We start from the raw sequence: 17,169 nt of genomic DNA on the forward strand, positions 1-17,169 counted from the left end.
AATACTACTAGTATCTACAACTGAATCTTGTTCTTTAACAGCTGGACTGAGTTTGATGTTAATTTTGTGTATTATGCTATTCAAAGAATTATTTGCTTCAGCAAGTTGGTTGTTTATTTGTTCATTGTTAGTCTTCAGAACTGATTATATTTTTTTCCAGTTTTGAACCTAACTGATCAGTGTTGGATTTCATTGTAGACTATATGTTTCCGAACTTTGCGCCTAACTCTCCCATTTGTTTCAACACACTTCTCAATAATTCATTTATGTGGTGTCACTGCCAGACACCACACTTGATAGGTGGTAGCCTTTAAATCGACCGCAGTCCGTTAGTATACATCGGACCCACGTGTTGCCACTATCAGTGATTGCAGACCAAGCGCCGCCACACGGCAGGTCTAGTCTAGAGAGACTCCCTAGCACTCGCCCCAGTTGTACAACGGACTTTGCTAGCGATGGTTCACTGTCTACATATGCTCTCATTTGCTGAGATGACAGTTTAGCATAGCCTTCAGCTACATCATTGCTACAACCTAGCAAGGCGCCATATTCAGTTACTGTTCTGAACAGATAATATTGTTAATCATGTACCATCAAGAGCGACGTTCATCATTCATGGATTAAAGTTAAGTATCAAACTAATTATGTCTGCTTTCTGAATTCTAATTCCTTGTCATGTTCCAGACCTCACGTCAGTATAGTCCTTCCCTCCTCACGCCAGCCTGCGTGAGCTAAAACACGTGCATTTCGGCCTCCTCTAGTAACACGGTGTTGGCTCTTCTGCCAACACAACAATTTAAATCTGGTTTCCTGCTTACTTTTACTTCAGCTGAATCATCAAAAACTATTGTCTCACATCTAACACCCCCCCTCCCCCCACCACCACCCCACCCTCCAGTCCCACCCCCTACAGCTTCACTTCATGTGCTTCTTTATTTTCACTTTTTCTAATACAATCATAAAGTGCTTTACCCAAAATAATGGTGAGTCTGATAAATTTTATACATTTAGTTTTCCTTCCATCGTCTCATGCAAAGCTCATCTGGTTCTTTCTTGACATACATTTATGCATGGTCTGTCTATGAGTCAAATTCCTTTCAGTCTCCAACCAAACATCTGTGTTTCTTTGGTGCATTTTATTATGAGCCTCATGTATGTTTATACTTCTTATGTCTCCCTCCATTGAAGTAACTATTAGTTTTTCAGCCAAAGATGTCTATGATCCCATCTGTAATACCCATCCCATAATGTAGAAACTAGAAAACTACTTTTTCTTCATGACATTGCAAAATAATGCACCCCATTTTTACAGTTATATGTTTCCTATTATAAGTAAGTTAGCATTATAAAGTACAATAATAGTTTTACTTGACTTCAACAGGGCATCAGCATTCTGTTGGTGCCCAACTACATAGGGAGAAATGATCATCATAATAAAATAAGAGAAATCAGGGCTTGCACAGAAAAATTTAAGTGCTCGTTTTTCCCGAGCACCGTTAAGGAGTGGAACATTAGAGAGATAACTTGAAGGTGGTTCATAAAACCCTCTGCCAGGCACTTTATTGTGAATATCAGAGTACTCACATGGTTGTAGATGTAGATGCACTCCATATCAGCAACCTCAGTAGTCATTAGGCATCGTGAGAGAGTTGAATGGGGCTCTTCGTGGAACTCACGGTCTTTGAATATGGTCAGGGGTTTGGGTGTCACTTATGTCATACACATGTAAGTGACATTTCCACACTCCTAAACTTCCCCACATCCACTGCGTCTAATGTGATAGTGAAGTGGAAACATGAAGGGACACGTAAAGCACAAAAGCGTACAGGCCAACCTCGTTTGTTGACTGACAGAGACCGCTGAGAGTTGAAGAGAGTTGTAATGTGTAATAGGCAGACATCTATCCAGATCATCACACAGGAATTCCAAACTGCATCAAGATCCACTGCAAGTACTATGACAGTTAGACGGGATGTGAGAAAATTTGGATTTCATGGTCGAGCAGCTGCTAATAAGCCACACATCATGCGGGTAAATGCCAAATAATGCCTCGCTTGATGTAAGGAGCGTAAACATTGAGCAATTGAACAGTGTAAAAACGGTGTGTGGAGTGACAAATCATGGTACACAATGTGGTGATCTGATGGCAGGGCGTGGGCGTGGCCAATACCCGGTTAACGTCATCTGCCATCGCGTGTAGTGCCAACAGCACAATTCGGAGGCAGAGGTGTCATGGTGTGGTCTTGTTTATCGTGGAGGGTGCTTGCAATCCTTGTTGTTTTTATGGCACTATCACAGCATAGACCTACATTGATGTTTTAAGCACCTTCTTGCTTCTCACTGTTGAAGAGCAATTCAGGGATGACAATTGCATCTTTCAGCACGATTGTGCTCCTGTTCATAATGCAGGATGAACTAGGATCAGAATACCAGGTCACCAATTTTTTTAAACCTAGTGCTGGTCTGGAGCAGGTGACAGAGGATTTAGGATCATTTTGCAAAGATTTCACTAAGGAAGACACCGTGGTTATAGTGGGTGGGGCAGGTAACAGTATTGACAGAGATCCTGGGTACAGTATAGAGTGTGACCTGGCGAAGATTGCATCAGCATCGAAGCATACTAGTGTTGAGTTTGTATCTGTTCTTGGGCGCCATGACTGACCTCATTTGAACTCTTCTGTCAAGAGAGTTAATTTGGAGCTGGAACGGCTGCTCATGTCAGGTGCGGGGTCACACATTGATGTGGTTCATGTTGATTCTCTCAGTAGGTGGGATTATACTAGGCATGGCCTTCACCTCAACAGGAAGGGGAACGGTAAATTGACTGGGGAAATAGCAGAAAAGTTAAAGGGGGGAGGCACTGTCATGAGTGGTAAAATACCAGTGGTTATAGGATTCAGAAAAGACCCTTTTTTAGGGTAGGGAGGACAGAAAGAAAGCAAATTTTAAGAGAGGTTAGAACTGAGACAAACCTTCAGTTTGAGAAAGAAATCAAAAAACATAATTCCAGCTTATTACATCAGCATAAACAGCCATTGGTTAAGAATTTTCAACTGTCAGCAGATATTTTAACTCCACCCAATTTTAACTCAGTCAATGTGAAATGTCAGCTATCTTTATTGCATCAAAATATTCGAGGACTGAGAAATAAAATTAATGAATTAACTATCTGCATAGATGAATTAGAGTCTTCAAACCCAGCTGACATAATCTACCTCTCTGAACATCATGTGACCACTGGTATAGAACTTTTAAGTGTTACAGGGTTTAGGTTAGCATCTCACTTTTGTAGATCAGAAATGGAGAAAGGAGGAGTTGCCACATTCATCAGGAACTGTCATGTATTTAAGAACATAGACATTCATAAATTTTGCCTAGAACAGCATATGGAAGCATGTGCAACAGAATTAGAATTTCACAAAAAATCCTTCATAATATTAAGTGTATATCGAGCACCTGCAGGTAACTTTAATCTGTTTGTAAACCACCTTGAAGCTGTACTGGCCCATTTAACAACCAAAAACAAAGAAATAGTGGTTGCTGGTGATTTCAATGTAGATTTCCTTAAAGACTCTCCCAATAAGAACTTATTTGAGTTAGTAACTCTATCATTCAACTTAATTCCTACTGTAAAGTTCCCCACTAGGATAGCCACTTGCTCACAAACAGCCATTGATAATATCTTTACAGAAAAGTCCAATGAACAAAATTATATTACAAAACCAATAGTCAATGGCCTGTCAGACCATGACATGCAGTTCCTTCTGTTAAATGTTAATACTGAACAGGATATAAAATCTGTAAAATCTGAGCTCAAGAGGGTAATCAGTGAGCCAAAAATTGATTATTTTAGGACACTCCTCAGAGACATTCACTGGACTGATGTTTACAGTGCTCATGGCATGAATGAAAAATATAACATTTTTGCTAATAAAGTGCTTGCCTTATTCGAACACTGCTTTCCCCCAAAACTTACAAAGATTAGAGCAAAGTCTACAAAGAAGCCATGGATTACTCGAGGAATAGGGGTATCTTGTAAAACAAAAAGAAAACTGTATCTGTCAATCCGAAACATTTCCAATGTTGATGCTATAGCACATTATAAGAAATACTGCAAAATATTAAAGACTGTAATACGGATGTCAAAGCAAATATATTACAAGGAAAAGATAGTCATATCAGATAACAAAATAAAGACAATATGGGATATAGTGAAGGAGGAGACCGTTAGAACCAGACATGAAGAGGAACAAATAGCATTAAGAGTTAATGATACATTGGTGACAGATGTGTATAGTGTTGCAGAACTTTTTAACAAACATTTTATAACTGTTACTGAAAAGATGGGGTTGTCAGGTTCACTAGATGCTGCTATGGATTATTTTAGACCAGACATTTCAAGTAACTTCCATAGTATGAATTTGACCCTCACTACCCCAACAGAAATAATGTTCATCATAAAATCTTTAAAATCAAAAACATCTAGTGGGTATGATGAAATATCAACAAAGTTAATTAAAGAATGTGATTCTGAGCTAAGTAACATATTAAGCTATCTGTGTAACCAGTCGTTTATCAGTGGAATATTTCCTGAGTAGCTGAAATATGCTGAAGTTAAGCCAATGTTTAAGAAGGGAGATAAAGAAATAGCATCACAATTCCGTCCAATTTCACTGTTGCCGGCATTCTCAAAAATTTTCGAAAAAGTAATGTACAGTCATCTTTATAACCATCTTATCTCAAATAACATACTGTCAAAGTCACAGTTTGGATTTCTAAAAGGTTCTGATATTGAGAAGGCTATCTACACTTACAGTGAAAATGTGCTTAAGTCATTAGACAAAAAATTGCAGGCAACTGGTATATTTTGTGATCTGTCAAAGGCATTTGACTGTGTAAATCGCAATATCCTTTTAAGTAGACTAGAATATTATAGTGTAACGGGAAATGCTGCAAAATGGTTCAAATCTTATATCTCTGGCAGGAAACAAAGGGTGTTATTAGGAAAGAGACATGTATCAAGCTATCAGGCATCATCCAACTGGGAACTAATTACATGTGGGGTCCCACAAGGTTCCATTTTGGGGCCCTTACTTTTTCTTGTGTATATCAATGACCTTTCATCAGTAACATTACCAGATGCCAAGTTTGTTTTGTTTGCCAATGATACAAACATTGCAATAAATAGCAAATCAAGTGTAGTCTTAGAAAGATCAGCCAATAAAATATTTGTGGACATTAATCACTGGTTCCTAGCCAATTCCTTGTCACTAAACTTTGAAAAAACACACTACATGCAGTTCAGAACATGTAAGGGGTGTCCCAAGAGTATATGTGTAACATATGATGACAAGAAGATAGAAGAAGTGGACAGTATTAAATTCTTGGGATTACAGCTTGATAATAAATTCAACTGGGAGGAGCACACCACAGAATTGCTGAAGCATCTTCACAAATCTCTGTTTGCAATGCGAATTTTGTCAGTCATAGTGGATATAAAAATGAAAAGGCTGGCATACTATGCTCACTTTCATTCCATAATGTCATATGGGATTATTTTTTGCGGTAATTCATCAAGCCAAGCTAAAGTTTTCCAGGCACAAAAACGTGCAGTAAGAGTTATATGTGGTGTGAACTCAAGAACATCCTTCAGAAGCCTGTCTAGGGAACTAAGGATACTAACTACTGCTTCCCAATACATTTATTCCTTAATGAAATTTGTCATTAAAAATATATCACTTTTTCAAACCAACAGCTCAATTCATGGAATCAATACTAGAAATAAGAGTAATCTTCACAAGGATTGAAAGTCACTTAGTCTTGTACAAAAAGGTGTGCATTATTCAGGAACACACATTTTCAATAACTTGCCAGCAGCCATAAAAAGCTTAACAACCAATGAAATTCAGTTTAAGAGAAGCCTAAAGGATTTATTGGTGGCCAGCTCCTTCTACTCCATTGATGAATTTCTTAGTAAAACCAACTGATTTGTATATAAGTACAACATAACTTCTGCACAATTTCAGTGCAGTAATGTGTTCATTGAAAATGTGTGTGTGTGTGTGTGTGTGTGTGTGTGTGTGTGTGTGTGTGTGTGTGTGTGTGTGTCAGTATAATCTAACTTCTGCACCATTTCAGTGCAGTAATGTGTTCATTGTAAATAAGTATTACAGTAGTTGTATTACATGTTTATTACCTTATAAATAAATAAAAAACTTTTTTATTTTAAATTCAGTGCATTAGTATTTGTAAAATGACTCTTAGTGTTCATTAAAAAATGATGATCATTCCACTTGGGACCTGTGGAATGGTACATTAGCTTACTTGTTTTAGTTGTAAATATTTGTCGTGTATTGTTGTTTTTCTGGCTTGTTCCACATCCTGGAGGACCTCCTCACTACGGATCAATTGGAATGAAAGTAAATCTAATCTAATCTAATCACGACCTGTGGCAGAGTGGGCTACACGACAATAACAACCCTGTAATGGAGTGGCCTGAACAGAGTCCTGACCGGAATCATATAGAACACCTTTGGGATGTTTTGGAATGGCAACTTCATGCCAGGCCTTATCGCCCATCATCGATGCCTCTCCTCAGTGGAGCACTCCATGAAGAATGGGCTGCCATTCCCCAAGAAACCTTCCAGCACCTGATTGAACATATGCCTGTGAGTGTGGAAGCTGTCATCAAGGCTAAGGGTGGGCCAACACCATACTGAATTCCATAATTACCGATGCAGGATGCCATGAACTTGTAAATCATTTTCAGCCAGGTGTCTGGATACTTTTGATCACATAGTGTATCAGAGAAAGTACCACCACAGCTGTATCTTGAGAACGTCTTTATTTTATCACATTACCAGTTTTGGTGACACATTACTGCCATCTTCAGCCACCACCACTGCTGAAAGAAAATTTGATTTCCTTGGTGCATTAGCTATGGGATCCTTTTTACTACCACACATGGGCTAGCTTTCATCAGGAATCTATACTCAACAGTGTGTCGTCTCCAAGGCATTGGAGACAATACAGTGTTGACTGTAGATTCAGTAAATGGGCCAAGGACATCAAATACTCTTTTGGCAGTGGTGGAGCGAGGATGGCAATAATGTGGTGCCAAAATTTGTTGTGTGATAGAATAAAGACATACTGAAGATACAGCTGTGGTGGTACTTTTTCTCATAACAAAAAGATTTATTTTGGTGGTAACCAGTTTTGGCCAGTTTTTGACCATCCTCAGACTCTCATACCATGATGACAGGCAGTGGTAGTGAATGAATTGGGAGCTGACGTTCGTGCAGTTACAATATGCATTCCATTCACTCCCACCGCTTGCTACCATGGTATGAGGATCTGAGGATAATCAAAAACTGATGAAAGCTGGTTACCATTGAACTAAATGTTTTTGTGGTTGAAACTGTTTGTTTCCACTTTTAAATTCAGTTAGGTTTTGTTTATAGAGCATTTTCAGGAAATTACTTGTAAACTAATCTTCATAGTATGTGAATATATCATTACAGTACATAAACAAAAATATATATATTTATGGCAAAGTTGTGCCCAATAACTGGAAACTCTGTGAACATCCACAGTTACTGATAATATGATTTACAAATGAAAATGAATCTAAATCTGGGTGAATTTAGATTGTACTGCATATTTCATTAACCGAGCAAAAATTCTGTAAGATCCTGATTTATTACACCATTTAATTTTGAGCATTCTTCTGTAGCATCAGTCTTCAAAACCTTCTAATCTCTTCTTGTCTGAACTGTTTACCATCCATGTCTTACTTTCGGACACAGCTACACTGCAAAAAAATACTTTCAGAAAACATTTCCAAACACTTTATTCTATATTCAATTTTAACAAATTTCTGTTCTTCAGGAATGCTTTTCTTGTCATTGCCAGTCTACATGTTATATTTCTCTACTTTGACAATTTTCAGTTATTTTGCTGCCCAGATAGCAAAAATCATCCACTACTTTTCATGTCTTGTTTCTTAATCTAATTCCCTCAGCATTTCTGATTTAATTCAACCACATCCCCCTACCCTTGTTTTGCTTTTGTCAACGCTCATCTTATGTCCTGCTTTCAGGACACTATCAATTCCATTCAACTGCCCTTCCAAGTCCTTTGCTGTATCAGGCAGAATTAAAATGTTATCAGCAAACTTCAAGGTTTTTATTTCTCCGCCCTGAGCTTTAATTTTTTTTTTTTGAAATTTTTCTTTGGTTTCCTTTACTGTTTGGCCATTGTACTGATTGAATAACATCCAGGAAAGGCTACAACATTGTCTCACTCCCTTCTCAACAACTACTCACCTTTCATGTCCCTCGACTCTTATAACTGCTGTATGGTTACTGTGCAAGTTGTATATCTCCTTTCACTCTCTGTATTTTACCCTGATACCTTCAGAATTTTGAAGTCTGTATTCTAGTTCAAATTGTCAAGAGGTTTCTCCAGATCTACAAAAGCTATAAATGCATGTTTTCCTTTCATTAACCTATCTTCCAAAATAAGTCATACAGTTAGTATTACCTCAAATGTCCTTGCATCTCTCTGGAACCCTAATTGATCTTCCCATTCTTCTGCAAATATTTCATATTATTATTTTGCAAACCATGACTTATTAAACCGATGGTTTGGTAACTTCACACCTATCAGCACGTGCTTTCTTTGAAATTGGAATTATATCATTCTCCTAGACGTCAGAAGATATTTTGACTGTCTCATACAACCTGCACACCAGGTAAATAATTTTGTTATGGCTGGCTCTTCCAAGGACATCAATAGTTTTGAGGGAATGTTGTCTACTCCAGGGGCATTGTGTTGAGTTAGGTCTTTCATAGCTCTATCAGATTCTTCTCACAGTGTCATTTCTTCCCTCTCATCATCTACACACTCTTCCCTTTCTGTCATATTGCCTTCCGGTTCATTTCCTTTGTATAGCCCCACTATATACTCCTTCCATGTGTCAGCTTTCTTTTCTTTGCTTATTACTGGTTGTAGATCTGAGCTCTTGATATTCATCCAGCTGCTTTTATTTTCTCCAAACACGTCTTTTATTTTCCTGTAGGCAGTCTATATCTTTCCCTTAGTTATACAGGGTGGTCCATTGATCATGACCTGGGCCAAATATCTCACAAAATCAGCATCAAACGAAAAAACTACAAAGAACAAAACTTGCCTAGCTTGAAGGGGGAGACCAGATGGCGCTATGGTTGGCCCACTAGATGCCGCTGCCATAGGTCAAATGGATGTCAACTGCATTTTTTAAACATAGGAACCCCCATTTTTTATTACATATTCATGTAGTACGTAAAGAAATATGAATGTTTTAGTTGGATGAATTTTTTTGCTTTGTGATAGATGGCACTGCAATAGTCACAAACATATGGCTCACAATTTTAGATGAACAGTTGGTAACAGATAGGTTTTTTAAATTAAAATACAGAACGTAGGTACATTTGAACATTTTATTTCGGTTGTTCCAATGTGATACATATACCTTTGTGAGCTTATCATTGCTGAGAATGCATGCTGTTACAGCGTAATTACCTGTAAATACCACATTAATGCAATAAACACTCAAAATGATGTCCGTCAACCTCAATGTATTTGGCAACAAGTGTAACGAGATTCCTCACAACAGCAAGTAGTTCGCTTTCCGTAATGTTCACGCATGAGCTGACAATGTGCTGACACATGTTGTCAGGCATTGTCGGTGGATCATGATAGTAAATATCCTTCAACTTTCCCCACATAAAGAAATCCGGAGATGTCAGATCCGGTGAACATGCGGGCCATGGTATGGTGCTACGTCGACCATCCACCTGTCATGAAATATGCTATTCAATACCACTTCAACCACACGCGAGCTATGTGCCGGACATACATCATGTTGGAAGTACATTGCCATTCTGTCATGCAGTGAAACATCTTGTAGTAACATCAGTAGAACATTATGTAGGAAATCAACATATAGTGCACCATTTAGATTGCCGTCGATAAAATGGGGGCCAATTATCCTTCCTCCCATAATGCCACACCATACATTAACCTGCCAAGGTCACTGATGTTCCACTTGTCACAGCCATCGTGGATTTTCCGTTGCCCAATAGTGCATATTATGCTGGTTTACGTTACCGCTGTTGATGAATGACACTTCGTCGCTAAATAGAACGCGTGCAAAAAATCTGTCATTGTCCCATAATTTCTTTTGTGCACAATGGCAGAACTGTACATGATGTTCAAAGTCATCACCATGCAATTCCTGGTGCATAGAAATATGGTACGTGTGCAATTGATGCTGATATAGCATTCTCAACACTGACGTTTTTGAGATTCCCGATTCTCGCGCAATTTTTCTGCTACTGATGTGCGGATTAGCCTCAACAGCAGCTAAAACACCTACTTGGGCATCATAATTCATTGCAGATCATGGTTGACGTTTAACATGTGGCTGGATACTTCCTGTTTCCTTAAATGACGTAACTGTCCTGTGAACGGTCCAGACACTTGGATGATGTCATCCAGGATACCAAGCAGCATACATAGCACTCTCCCATTGGGCATTTTTATCACAATAGCCATACATAAACACGATATCGACCTTTTCCACAATTTGTAAATGGTCCATTTTTACACGGGTAATGTATCATGAAGCAAATACCGTCTGCACTGGTGGAATGTTACGTGACACCATGTACTTATACGTTTGTGACTATTACAGTGCCATCTATCACAAAGCAAAAATAGTGGTCCAACTAAAACATTCATATTTCTTTACATACTACATGAATATTTAATAAAAAATGGGGGTTCCTATTTAAAAAACGCAGTTGATATCCATTTGACCTATGGCAGCACCATCTAGTGGGCCAACCGTAGCAGCATCTGGTTTCCCCCTTCAAGCTAAACGAGTTTTGTTCTTTGTAGTTTTTTCGTTTTATGCTTATTTTGTGAGATATTTGTCCCGGTCACTATCAATGGACCACCCTGTATATATGCTTCTATATACTTAAATTTATTTTTAGCCATTCATACTTAGCCATTTTGCACTTACTGGCAGCTCATTTTTTAGAACACTCTCAAGACCTTGAATCGACTTAATGTTTGTAGCATGAATCAACGTGACAATAAACCAACCACTGCCTTGGGTTCTATTATCATTATTTTGTATACCAAAATTTAAAACTGCACCAACAAATACAGATGGACCAGATAGAATATTTTGTGCACCACGTGGCTTGGCAGAAATGTTAATGTTATCCATAGATTTGTAGGTGGTAGATGCAGGACATCTTCTCATTTTGTAGCACAGCATCTCCTTGGCTCCATACAATGCAGTTGCCTGTGCAGCACTGTGACCAAGACTGACGGAGCAGTCAGTATCACTGGGATTTTTATACTGTTGCCTCCTTGAGCCCCTGGTTCTCAATGTATGCTTGGCAACCTTGGCTGATGCAACTGACGTTAGACTTAGAAAAATTTTCTACATTGGCAAGAGGCTTATCCCTGATGCAAGCTGTAGTCGCTTTAGCAGCACGCATCCCTGTGGGACTGAAGGAATAAGAGGCAGCCTTGTGATAAGCAGAGCTAGCAAAGAAAGGTTATGTAATAGCTCCTCATGGAGCCAAGAAAGAAGAGTGTTTCCTTTATACACAATAAGGTTTATTTATGATAATACAATGCAAGATCACCATTCACAACAACCAGCTCCTTTATACTAAACAAATACAGTTTCATCATCATTAATTTTCATTTTGTTACATATTCTCAAAACAGTAGACGTACTGAATGTATAATATGATTTGCTGATGACCTTGTTAAACACCTCACTGACATGAAAGGTACAATATCTACATCTACATCTACATCCATACTCCCCAAGCCACCTGATGGTGTGTGGCGGAGGGTACCTTGAGTACCTCTATCGGTTCTCCCTTCTATTCCAGTCTCATATTGTTCGTGGAAAGAAGGATTGTCGGTATCCCTCTGTGTGGGCTCTAATCTCTCTGATTTTATCCTCATGGTCTCTTCACGAGATATACGTAGGAGGGAGCAATATACTGCTTGACTCCTCAGTGAAGGTACGTTCTTGAAACTTCAACAAAAGCCCGTACCGAGCTACTGAGCGTCTCTACGGCAGAGTCTTCCACTGGAGTTTATCTATCATCCCCGTAACGCTTTCGCAATTACTAAATGATCCTGTAACGAAGCGCGCTGCTCTCCGTTGGATCTTCTCTATCTCTTCTACCAACCCTATCTGGTACGGATCCCACACTCCTGAGCAGTATTCAAGCAGTGGGCGAACAAGCGTACTGTAACCTACTTCCTTTGTTTTCAGATTGCATTTCCTTAGGATTCTTCTAATGAATCTCAGTCTGGCATCTGCTTTACCAACGACCAACTTTGTATGACCATTCCATTTTAAATCACTCCTAATGCGTATTCACAGATAATTTATGGAATTAACTGCTTCCAGTTGCTGACCTGCCATATTGTAGCTAAATGATAACGGATCTTTCTTTCTATGTATTTGCAGCAAATTACACTTGTCTACATTGACATTCAATTGCCATTCCCTGCACCATGCATCAATTTGCTGCAGATCCTCTTGCATTTCAGTACAATTTTCCATTGTTACAACCTCTCGATATACCACAGCAACATCCGAAAAAAGCCTCAGTGAACTTCCGATGTCATCCACAAGGTCATTTATGTATATTGTGAATAGCAATGGTCCTACGACACTTCCCTGTCGCACACCTGAAATCACTCTTACTTCGGAAGACTTCTCTCCATTGAGAATGACATGCTGAGTTCTGTTATCTAGGAACTCTTCAATCCAATCTCACAATTGGTCTGATAGTCCATATGCTCTTACTTTGTTCATTAAACGACTGTGGGGAACTGTATCGAATGCCTTGCAGAAGTCAAGAAACACGGCATCTACCTGGGAACCCGCGTCTGTGGCCCTCTGAGTCTCGTGGACGAATAGTACTAGCTTGGTTTCACATGGTCGTCTTTTTCGAAACCCATGATGATTCCTACAGAGTAGATTTCTAGTCTCCACAAAAGTCATTATACTCAAACATAATACGTGTTCCAAAATTCTACAACTGATAGACATTAGAGATATACGTCTATAGTTTTGCACATCTGTTCGACGTCCCTTCTTGAAAACGGGGATGACGTGTGCCCTTTGCCAATCCTTTGGAACGCTACACTCTTCTAGAGACCTATGGTACACCATTGCAAGAAGGGGGGCAAGTTTCTTTGCATACTCTGTGTAAAGTCGAACTGGTATCCCATCAGGTCCAGCGGCCTTTCCTCTTTTGAGCGATTTTAATTGTTTCTCTAACCCTCTGTCGTCTATTTCGATATCTACCATTTTGTCATCTGTGCGACAATCTAGAGAAGGAACTACAGTGCAGTCTTCCTCTGTGAAACAGCTTTGGAAAAAGACATTTAATATTTCGGGCTTTATTCTGTCATCCTCTGTTTCAGTACCCTTTTGGTCACAGAGTGTCTGGACATTTTGTTTTGATCCACCTACCGCTTTGACATAAGACCAAAATTTCTTAGTATTTTCTGCCAAGTTAGTACATAGAAATTTACTTTCAAATTCATTGAACGCCTCTCGCATAGCCCTCCTCACACTACATTTCACTTCGTGTAATTTTTGTTTGTCTTCAAGGCTTTGGCTATGTTTATGTTTGCTGTGTAGTTCCCTTTGCTTCCGCAGCAGTTTTCTAACTCAGTTGTTGTATCATGGTGGCTCTTTTCCATCTCTTACGATCTTGCTTGGCACATACTCATCTAATACATATTTTACCATGGTTTTGAACTTTGTGCACTGATCCTCAACACTATCTGTACTTTAGACAAAACTTTTGTGTTGAGCCATCAGGTACTCTGAAATCTGCTTTTTGTCACTTTTGCTAAACAGAATAGACTACAATGTCTCTAATACTGTGCAAAATCTACTGCTATATCAGTCTTGGTTGTGTTGCTGCACAGGCAACTGCATTGAATGGAGCCAAGTAGATGCCACACTACAGAATGAGAAGAAGGTGTCCTGCATCTACCATCTACAAATCTGTGGATAACATTAATATTTCTGCCAAGCCATGTGGTGCACAAAACGTTCTATCTGGTTTATCTGTATCTGTTGGTGCTGTTTTAAATTTTAGTACAGAGAATAATGATACCAGAACCCAAAGCAAAGGTTGGTTTTCTGTCGCCTTACTTCATGCTACAAACAATAAGTAATTTCAAGGTCTCAAGAGTGCAAATACTAGAGACGTTATAGACTATCATACATTTCACATCAGGGCTCATTTAGTGTATATTTATTTTTCTCCTTTTGTCAGTTAAATTCAGTAACTCCTGTGATATCCAAGCATTTCTGGTAGGCATTTTCTTTTTACCTATTTTATCCTCTGGTGCCTTCACTGTTTCATGTACCAAAGTTACCTAGTCATCTCCTATTGTATTCCTTTCCCATGTTTCAGTCAATTGTTGCATAATGTTTCCTCTGAAACTCTCAACAAATTATCTAGGGCCCATATCCTTAATTTACTACCTTTTTCAATTTCTTCTGTTTGAATCTGCAGTTCACAACCAAAAAGTGTAGTCACAGTCCACATCTACCCCTGGAAATGTCATACAGCTTAAAATTGGGTTCCAGACTCTCTCTGTAACCATTATATAATCTATTTGAAATCTTCCATTGTATTCAGGTTTCTTCCGGGTATATAGTCTTCTTTCATGATTCTTAAACCAAGTGTTAGCAATGATTAAATTACGCTCTGTGCACAATTTTACCAGATGGCTTCCTCTTTCATTCCTTTCACACAGTCCATATTGGCCTACTAATTTTCCTTCCCCACCTCTTCTCCTAAATTTCAGACCCCCCATCGCAATTACATTTTCCTCTCTCTGAAGTATCTGAATAACAGGCACAGGTAAGATTGAAGTTCAGTCATAAAAGTGTATCTGTGGTCAGTCTCATGGCTGCCAGGGAGCAGAAATCCTGATTCTTGATGGAGCTAGTAGCAAGGGTCCTTGCAGCTGAGCAGACGGTTTGACACACCCACAGAGGCATTGCAGGCAGCACAGCAGAAAACTCCATGGTATTAGTTGCAATAAAAGCATGCTCTCATATTCTTTACTAGCTGTTGGGCACATTAATAACTCTTGAAACCAAATTGTCAGATCAAAATAAAGATCCAGAAGATAAAAATGTACAGGATGATGAGATAATTGATATGGTTACTACTAAGAGAGAATTAAGTATCACAGAACTTCTTATTCCAGATACGTATTCGACAAGTGTGTTGTTTGATCAGTTTAGTGCTGGCTGTCACTGATGACACTCAAGTAATAACAGATGAAATGGAGAAGCAATTGGCTCCCGAAGTAGTGACCAATTGGCAAAATGTCTTGCTTTAGTCACTAATTTCAGTGTTAAGGGATCTCAAAATAGAACTATCCACAGAAATAGCTAGAGTCATTCTAATGTGCAAAGTGCAATAACTCAAATAAATGACAGCGTGCAAATAGTAAATTTTGATGTGTCTGCACAAATGATGAAACTGACATGGAAGTAAAGCAGGACCTTGGTGAACAGTATGCACAAAAGCAGGTGGATAAATGATTAAAAAAGTTTATTGCCAAGGTAGATTCTGTTATTGTTGCAATATGTGATAACTGAAATAAATGCAACAAGGAAACAGTAGCCAAAATCCCAAAAATTATAGAAGAGATTGAGGCTGATTATTGCACCTTCACAGCAGTGATAGAGTTAAAACAACCGGGGTGCAAAGCTAAAATTAATAATGATGTAACTACCATAAGTGATAACATAAGAGTAATAATTTTAAGGGGCATATGACCAAGATGAATGTCCATCAAGTGAGCAAAGTGTGACTCATTTTAAAGAGAACATGTTGCCCATCACCAATTGGTACGTCATCAGAAGCAGCCTTCATTTACTGTAGGAAACTTAATCACTTTGATTCATATGGAAATGTGCACCTGAAATTGTTCATACAGGAAGTTCTGTATGTGTGATTACTGGTGTCCTGGTCAGAGCAAGAACAAGTTTTCTTTTGTGGTAGGATATTTACAAGGGGACACAGTTAAATGGTCTTACAAGGTGTACAGTACTTGTACAGATCTATCAGAATTCAAAGGTAAGTTTTTAAAAGAATCTTGTTCTGCAGAATTTCAAAGAGTGTTGCTACTGGATTTCTGGAGTAGTAGCAAATGCCAAGCAGATCATGGGACCATGAAGGAATTTTACAAAGTTTGGTGGAAGCAAATAACATACCCTGACTCTGATAGAGCCATCGAATCATTCACCTGGGGCATAGAATTAATGTTGCCATTCTATATCCATTGGGAATTGGTAGCTGCACCTATTAACAGTTACAAGTGGTATGTGAGGCTTCTGCAATGGGTGGAATGCTTACATGTAGTGGCAGCAGCCAGCAAAACATACAGACATGGCAACAAGTGCTGAGGCCGGTTCAGCTTACACATGATTGGGGACACTGGTATAATATATGTGAAAGGCAATAGAACATCGTAAAGTGTCAGAAGATCAGGAAGACATGGAGTATGATAATCAGCCTATTCCTCATGGACAATTAAACCAGATGGTGTCTCAGTATGGGATAGTCCAAAGGCAGAGAGGCTTGAAGTTCCACTAGGCAGTGACAGTTTGATGAGGAGTAGGTACGTAATACACATGAACACAGGACAGCCAGCACCTGCTGCAGTGACCTTGGCAGTGAGACACAGCGGCTGGTTGGGATAGTAGTCACAGCGGCCAGCATACCACTGCAGTTACCAGGACAGGTGAGCAAGTTCAGAAAAGAAATGAGAGAGGTAGCCTTGGCATGTGTTGCCACAAGAAGAGATCGTACAGAACTGTAGGGGGCTCGGACAACACAAACAGGATGCAAAAGACTTTGAAGTAATACAAAGGTCTGTTAGTGGGGATGTGTTCAGAAGCATGAGACTATTTGAAGAGCACATACCAATGGTGGGGGAAACAGTAAACAATAAATATTCATTGAATCGGGAGATGGGGGAACTATAGGCCTCAAAATCAGTTATTCAAAATGTCAGGAATGAAAATAATTCAGAAGAACA

Source organism: Schistocerca americana, chromosome X (genome assembly GCF_021461395.2).
Source record: "Schistocerca americana isolate TAMUIC-IGC-003095 chromosome X, iqSchAmer2.1, whole genome shotgun sequence".
NCBI lineage: Eukaryota > Metazoa > Arthropoda > Insecta > Orthoptera > Acrididae > Schistocerca > Schistocerca americana.